Genomic DNA, 8,522 nt, shown 5'->3' on the forward strand with positions numbered 1-8,522 from the left:
AATGCCCTCCCAGGGAAGCCTCCTGGGCCAGGGGTGACCCCAGATGTGGTCACCCGAGGACGAGAGGGAAGTCCCCATATTCCCACAGGCAGGCACAGGAGTTTCCTCCAGATGTGGGGTCACTCTGGGACAGGAATGTCCACCCCATCCTGGAGACGGAAACTCCCCCAAATGGGCTGAACCCGGCCTCAGGAGTTCCTGGTCAAGGGTGTCCCCAGGACTGGGTTTTCACCCCCGCCCTCGACCCCACGAGCTAAACCTGGGTCAGAAACCCCCAGGGAGGCAGAGAGGGGCCCAGCCTGTGTCCACACCTGCAGGCGTCTCCAGTTCTCAGAACGGCGCAGGCTGTGTGTGCATGTTTGGGGTGGGGGGTTGGGGGTAGAGGGCAGCCCGAGGTGGCTGCACAAAAATGGGGGGGGGCGGTTCCCTATGACAACGAGCTGTCCCCGCCCCGGACGCAAACCCCCCCACCCCAGTCTAGCTTCTCGACGCAGCCAGATGCCCTGCTCAGCCCCCGCCCCCCTCCCCAGCCACTGAGGCGCCCCAGAAGCTGGGGAAAGCGACAGGGGAGGAAAGTCCCGGCTTCCGGACGCTGGGGAGTCCCGCAGCCAAAGGCGGGGGAATCGGAGACCCACCTGAGGGGGCTTCGGGAACCCGGCAACCGGCGGCGGGTCCTGGGGCGCGGGGCCGGACGCGGGCTCAGCGCCGAGCCGCGGAGGGGCTCATGGCCCGGAGCGGGAGCCGGCGGCCGCCGCGGCACGCCGCGCAGAGCCCTGCAGGGAGCGGCCCGCCCGGCCCGGCTCGGCTCGGCTCCGTCTGCCCGCCCGCAGCGCGCGCTCCCTCGCTCGCCTCGGCTCGGTCCGCCCGGGCTCGGCGCGGTGCGCGGTGCTCTCAGCCCCGGGATCTGCAGGGATCCATCGTCCGGCCGGGAGGCGGCGGGAGGGGAGGCGGCGGGGGAGGGGAGAGGGTGCGCGTGCGCGCCTACGAGTGTCTGCGAGGGTGTCTCTGGGCCGGTGTGCGCGCGGGGACCCCGGACCGGGGAACGGGATCGAGGGTTCCCTCCGCTGCCTCGCCCCCTCCTCCTGGCCGCGCTCGGCGGCGCTGCCTCCCTCGGGTCCCGGAGCCGTCTCCCTGCTTGCGAGGCCCTGTGGCTTGTGTCTGACTGTGGTGTGTGTGTCTGTGTGTGTGAGTGCGCGCGCGCGCGCGCGCGCACGGGAGGGAAGGTGTCTGCCCCCAGCGTCCCCCTCCCCGCGCCGTCTCCTTCGGATCGATGCTCCTGCCTCTTACTGCTGCTTCCTCTGGTGGCACACAAGCGCGTGTGCGCGCGCGCGTACACACACACACACAAGCTCCGAGTCACACTTGACTGATTCAAGCGCTTGCCCGTGCGGAGACATAGACACATATACAGACCAGAGTCACATTACGCCAATCACAGCTACCTACATGCACCCCCCACAGACACCCACACACCCCAGAGGCCTGGCCCACAGAGCAGGAACTCATGAGCTTACAAGTATTCACCTGCTCTTATCCTGGCTCCCCACCTACAAGTGACACGTACACACATGTACATATATAAACAAACACAGAGCCTTGGGCTCAGAAACCCCATCCTGGTAACCCTGGCCTTGCCTTGGGGGTGGGAGGCGGCGGCAGGTTTGCAGCTTCTCATTGCCAAACCTCTAAAGAAGAAGCAGAGAAGGAAGGGGAAATAGCCAGAGGTCAAGGGAATTTGGACAGAAGTCAAGAAACAGGGAAAGAGAAGGGAATGGGGAGAGGTGGGAGGTTGGGGGTTGGGGGAGGTGGACAGGAGAGGAAGGGATGGAAGGGGAAGCTGTACTCAGGTTTGGAGCTAAATTCTGAGCCACTAAGACCAGGCCTGGGGGGATCTTCTCCTGTAGCTCTCACCTCTCTCCTCTTCCTCCCTTCTCATCTTTAAGAGGCCTTGGGGGGCCCTCCCTATCCAATTAACAGAGTAAGAGCAATCAAAGGGAAGTTGTTAATTTGCTGATGCTCATTAGGGGCTCTTAGCACGAAGGCTGTTGAGGTCTGATGGTGTCAGATGATGAGGAGGGGAGTGTGGGGGACAAGAATTCTATCTCTAGCCCCTCCTTCATTCCACTTGTGGGCTGGTGCAGCTCTGGGAGAGGGAGGTGACAGGTGTGTTCCCAGGGCTTTAGGTCAGAACCAGAGCATATAATGAGAAGGGGCTGGCACGTAGAAAAAAAGTTGGATGAGAAGTTGTGAGGGGTTGGGGGCACGGGGCACATGGAACTACAGGGAAGGGAGCTGGAGATCCCAAGAGGGAGTGTAGGCTTAGGGCTGCGGAGGTGGGAGACTGGGATCCAATGACTAGATTCTTGGTCAAGGTGCTACCAAGAGGAAGGGAGGATCTTAGATTCTCCTCTTGGATTGGGGAGCTGTCCAGCAGCACCAGACTGTTCCAGAGAGTCGCCATGTGTCCGGGCAGCCACTGGGTGGCAGCACCCTCCCAGATACTTAGAATCCACTAAGGGGGGCATTTGGGAATGGGATTTCAGCCTGGGAGGGCCCCAAGCAGGGATCTGAGGAAATCTTGGGCAGAGTCTGATTCCTGAATTCCAAATGACTTCAGGAGGAGGGGTGGGCCATTTTGAAGCATCTGTAATTCCCCTAGCTCCCCACCCTCGCAGGCTGAGTGACACATGGAGCTTCTTCAAATGGCTGCAAATTGCTTCAGTCACCTGGGATGTTACTGAGGGAGCAGCGGGGGTGGAGATGAGGTGAGGTGGAGGCAGGCAAGGACTGATTGAGGCCAAGGAACAGCCTCAGGAGGAGTCTGGGGGGAAGAAAGAGTGTGACTCGGGCAATCTCACGTCCCAGACCTGGCTCTGCCATTCATTAGAATGAGCAGGTCTTCTGAGCTCAGTTTCCTCATCTGTAAGACGGGGATAATATTTATTTCACAGGAGATTCTGAGAATTACATGAACTAATGCATAGAAACAGCTCAGCACATTAGCTTGTACTCAGTAAATCTTCAATAAGTAATAACTTATTATTAGCATTACTGTTTGAATCCAGTAATAAAACCACCAGTGCAGCCACATCAGGGTAGAATCTGACAGTGGTTCTCAGCCCAGGCTGCACATTTGAGTCACCTGGGTAGCTTTTTCAAATGCTGCTGCCGTGGCCCCGCTTTAGACCAATTAAATCAGAATCTCTGGAGGTGGGGTCCAGATTTCCCAACTTCTCAAGATCTGTGATATATACCAGTCAGTCTTGAGAAATCTAGATCTTCAGAATCCACAGGTCTGGATCAAAGCTTTGGTTATTTATTCCTGTATATCAGACTCCGGCTATTGTTTCCTCTTCATTTGAGGTGAGAGGGATCCTTGTACATTTTGGCAAACTTCCACTGTGGCTTTTCTTGTGTCCAGCCCCAGGAGTGGCCCTGGAGTCATGGGCCAAATTCTCTCAGTGTCAAAGGAGAGATGAACACGCTGACAACTGACTCCAGTCTAGCAAAAACCAGGAGTGAAATTGAAGGATGGACCAGCATCATGTGGCAGGAGGGCAAGTCCTACTGACAGGGGCTTGTGGTGCAGGGATGAGAGAAAAGGGAAGCTGGCTTTGGTAAGATGACATGTGAGGGATCCAAGCACTGTGATTAGTGTCACATTTCTTCTTTCTCTTTCTCTGGGCCCACCTCCCTCTTATTCAGGCCTTGACAGATCCTAGCTCCTTTAGCTTCCTCCCACTTTCTTGTCCACACTTTCCTCCTCTCTGGCACCTGCAGTCCCTTCACCTCGGCAGCCTTTCTCTTCTGGGGCTGAGAGAGAAATAGGCCTGTAGGTATCCCTCTCTCCCCTGCACAAGGCATCTGGCTAGGACCCACCCTGGGCTTTGGCATCATACTGACCTGAATTCAAATCCCACCTCAGTCACACCAGTGCTGTGTGATCCTGGACAAGTTCCTTAACTCATCTGAGACTCCTTTTCTCCACAAACCATAAAATCTGGCTAATGCCCACAGGGATGAAAAAAAAAAAAAATGTCTGCCTGGTAAACAGTAGGTGTTCCATCAACAGCAGCAAGTATTATTTTCATCCCTGAGAGGTTGATGGGGCAAATTCCCCACGGACACTTCCCTTGCAGATGGCCCCATCTGCTCTAGGTGCAGAAGCGCCCTCCAGCTCTCGGAGACAGGGGGGAGAAGGGGGGAGGGTAAGGCCCCCTGGGACTCCCAGCAGCTCTTCTCCGCTCCCCAGTGCGTGAAATCACACGCACCCCAATCTGTCTGCAACCACTTCATCTGCCAGCTCAGCAAATGTGGAGACAATTAAGGAGTTAATTAGCAGACGGTGGGAAGGGGCTGTGGACCTGAGGCAGACAAGCCCCATCAAGACACCTCTCCTCTACCCCTCCAGACTCCACTTTGTCTCTTGACCTTCGTTATCTCCCACTTCATTCTCTTTTCTGCTCCAAATGCTCCTCTTACCTCTTCCCTCATTTCTCTGCTACCCTTGCCCTTCACTCCTCCCTGCTTACCACCCCTCCCCCAATCCTGTCCTGTCTTCTCTCTTCCTCATTCCTCTCTCTAATCTCTCTGCTGCCCCACTTAAATGTTCCTCTGTCTCCCACCCAAATCACTGCTTTCTCCATCTTTGCGGGGCTCACCCTTTTCTCCTTTCCACGTTCACCTCTCATTCTGGTCCCTCTTCACTCTCTGCTCTTCCCCTTCTCCGCACATCACCCCTCCCCCTCCAACATGAGTGAGGGTCTCAAAACACAGAGCCTTGTTCACTGGGCACCGTATCTGCTACAGGGATCAGTGGGTTCAAGGGTGCTTTCCGGGTGGGGCCCCCAGCACTGCAGCCTGGAAGGAGTCTCCTCTGACCCTCACCTGCTCCCACCTCCTCTCTTTCCTGGCACTCTAGGTAACGCAGTCTCTTTCCTGTACCAGGACACCTTTGGGAGGCTCCCCATACTGCCCCTGCTGTCTCCCCCGGGTCTTGGCAGTTCATCTGCACTTCCAGGATCACATTGGACCCTTTTTTTTCCTCTTTTCCTCCCTGGGGGCCACCTTTCTCCCATCACAAGTCCCAAATTGTGTGTCATCCTGTCATTTGGTGGGGGCGGGTCACAGCTTCAGAAGGAAGGGATGATTAAAGAGGAAACATAAGAAGACAGAGAAAGGCAGAGAGCAAGAGAGAGGAGGAGAAACTGGGGCCAAGGCAGATTGAAAGGGCAGATGTGGGGAGGGAGGTGGAGGAGAGAGACTGAGACAGAGAGAGAGGGTAATTAGAGATGGAGCAATGGAGACTTGGAAATAGGGAAGAGACCACTAAGGTCCCTCACTGCTTTAAAATTCTGGGTCTTTGAGAGGAGTGAACAAAGGAGAAACAAAAGATCCGAAGAGGACCTGGAGCTTTTCTTTTTCCAGAAAACTTCCCTGGTTAATCCCTTACCCAACCCTGGCCTCCTTGGCTTCCCAGGTGGTGCTAGTGGTAAAGAATCGGCCTGCCAATGCAGGAGACATAAGAAATGCAGGTTCAATCCCGCATCAATCCCGCAGGAAAGATCCCCTGAAGGAGGAAATGGCCTGGATAATCCTGTGGACAGAGGAGCCTGACGGGCTACAGTCCACAGGGTTGCTAAGAGTCGGACACGACTGAGCAGCTTAGCATGCTGGCAGCCTGACCTCCAGCTTCCTCCTGCTCCAGCTGCTCTAGTCTCTGTTTTGTGGGCTCTGATTGCTCTGGGAGTAGGTCTGTCCTCTGTCCTTCCCAAGGCAGGGTGTCCCCCCCAGAGTGGGCAGTGGCTACTTTGACCTCCGGAGGAGGGGAGGGTGGCCTGTGCTCTGCCCGCATCAGTAGGTGTATGGGGTCCTGGGCACCTTGGTGTAGGGTGGTCTGCATCTCCAGCTCTAGACGACCAGCACCTGGGCTGAGCCTGGCCCTAGCAGCTGCTCAATAGTGCAGCCTGGGGGTCATGGCTGGATCTGGGGTCCCCTAGGCTGGGGACACTTTCCTTCCTCTGCATCAGTTGGCCCTGCAAGGAGCTTGTGTCTCTGAGCTGTTCCCCAGCTGAAGACAGTCCTCCCCTCTTGCTCCCACTGGGGACCCCTCTACAGCCCACACCTTCCGCATGGACCATCCTCCCACCTTCACCAGGCCTCTCTGGAAGGTGCAATCTCAGCGCCCTGGGCGGCCTCTGAGCCAGAGGAGGCAGTGCAGGTGAATAATTCATGGGGCTGGGAGGCCCTTATCTCCCAGGCCGGCCCCACCCGGGGCCCCAGTGCTGGGCCGCCGTCCCGCGGCTCCTCGCTTTATCTCGACGCCCAGCTTGTAATGCAGCCCGCCATATCACAGGCAGAAGGGGAGATTAATTTTCTGGTTTTGCATGGGCGGGGAGGGGAGGGGGTGTGGGGAGGTGCTGGGGAGCAGAAGCTGGGATCTTTCCGATTTCAGACTCCAGCGGCTTAATCCTCTCCCAGGCCTGCAGGAAAGGGAGGAAGAGGGTGTTGCAAGCCAAATTTCATCATCAGCGGCAGCCCCAACAGAGGGAGGAGGAGGCGCAGGGCAAGCAGACGGTGGGCGCCGGCGCGGACAGGGGAGTTGTTTGGAAACTGGGGGAAAGCCGGCCCTCAGCCTGGGCTTGCCAACGACACTCGCTTTGTCTCGAGAGGGACTCAGGCTGAGTAGGGTGCACACAGGGGCACATGTATGTGCACACACGGGAGCTTGGGGCACAAGGGCGTACCTCTTCAGGAAGTGGCAGTGGTCTTGCTGTCTGCCCCACAAGGCCTGGCACAGAGGAGTCTAAAAAAATGTTGAGGGGCTGAACTCTGGGGAATCACTGATGAGCTAAGCAGATACAGCTTCCCGTGTGCTGGCCATCTTTCCAAGTGCCCCCACAGGCCTGGCTGCTGTTTCCTGTGCTCTCGTGGTCCAGGGAGGCCAGCAAGCAGAGGGACACTGGCCTGGGGAGCCTGCTGGCCCCTGCTGCTTCTGCTTAGCTGACACAACCACCCAGAGCTAGAGGAAGCCACCGCCTATTAGCTGAGCACCTATTATATACCAGGCCCGGGGCAGGGTAGATCTATGTTCTCCGAGATCAATTAGAAGTGAGTCTTGGCTCTGATGCAGGAGACTGAATGTGCTGTTTGCCAGGAAAGAGCTACTAATGAAGTGCTCCATGGAGGGAGAGAGTTGATGGTAACCAGGAACGTGTCTTGTGGGAGGTAGCATTTGAGACAGGTTTTGAATGATGGGTAGGAGTTGGGATTGGCCCTAATGGCAGGGAGGGAGGCATGGCGTTTTGGGAAGAGGAAGAATATGGAAGAAGTAATGATACAAAAAAGATCTTCACGACCCAGATAATCACGATGGTGTGATCACTAATCTAGAGCCAGATATCCTGGAATGTGAAGTCAAGTGGGCCTTGGAAAGCACCACTACGAACAAAGCTAGTGGAGGTGATGGAATTCCAGCTGAGCTGTTTCAAGTCCTGAAGGATGATGCTATGAAAGTGCTGCACTCAATATGCCAGCAAATTTGGGAAACTCAGCAGTGGCCACGGGACTGGAAAAGGTCAGTTTTCATTCCAATCCCATAGATAGGCAATGCCAAAGAATGCTCAAACTACTGCACAATTGCCCTTATCTCACACGCTAGTAAAGTAATGCTCAAAATTCTCCAAGCCAGGCTTCAGCAATACGTGAACTGTGAACTTCCTGATGTTCAAGCTGGTTTTAGAAAAGGGAGAGGAACCAGAGATCAAATTGCCAACATCCGCTGGATCATGGAAAAAGCGAGAGTTCCAGAAAAACATCTACTTCTGCTTTATTGACTATGCCAAAGTCTTTGACTGTGTGGATCACAAGAAACTGTAGAAAATTCTGAAAGAGATGGGAATACCAGACCACCTGACCTGCCTCTTGAGAAACCTATATGCAGGTCAGGAGGCAACAGTTAGAACTGGACATGGAACAACAGATTGGTTCCAAATAGGAAAAGGAGTACATCAAGGCTGTGTATTGTCACCCTGCTTATTTAACTTATATGCAGAGTACATCATGAGAAACGCTGGACTGGAAGAAACATAAGCTGGAATCAAGATTGCCGGGAGAAATATCAATAACCTCAGATATGCAGATGACACCACCCTTATGGCAGAAAGTGAAGAGGAACTAAAAAGCCTCTTGATGAAAGTGAAAGAGGAGAGTGAAAAAGTTAGCCTAAAGCTCAACATTCAGAAAACGAAGATCATGGCATCCGGTCCCATCACTTCATGGGAAATAGATGGGGAAACAGTGGAAACAGTGTCAGACTTTATTTTGGGGGGCTCCAAAATCACTGCAGTTGGTGATTGCAGGCATGAAATTAAAAGACGCTTACTCCTTGGAAGAAAAGTTATGACCAACCTAGATAGCATATTCAAAAGCAGAGACATTACTTTGCCAACTAAGGTCCGTCTAGTCAAGGCTATGGTTTTTCCTGTGTATGGATGTGAGAGTTGGACTGTGAAGAAGGCTGA

Source organism: Capricornis sumatraensis, chromosome 4 (genome assembly GCF_032405125.1).
Source record: "Capricornis sumatraensis isolate serow.1 chromosome 4, serow.2, whole genome shotgun sequence".
In the NCBI taxonomy this organism is placed as follows: Eukaryota; Metazoa; Chordata; class Mammalia; order Artiodactyla; family Bovidae; genus Capricornis; species Capricornis sumatraensis.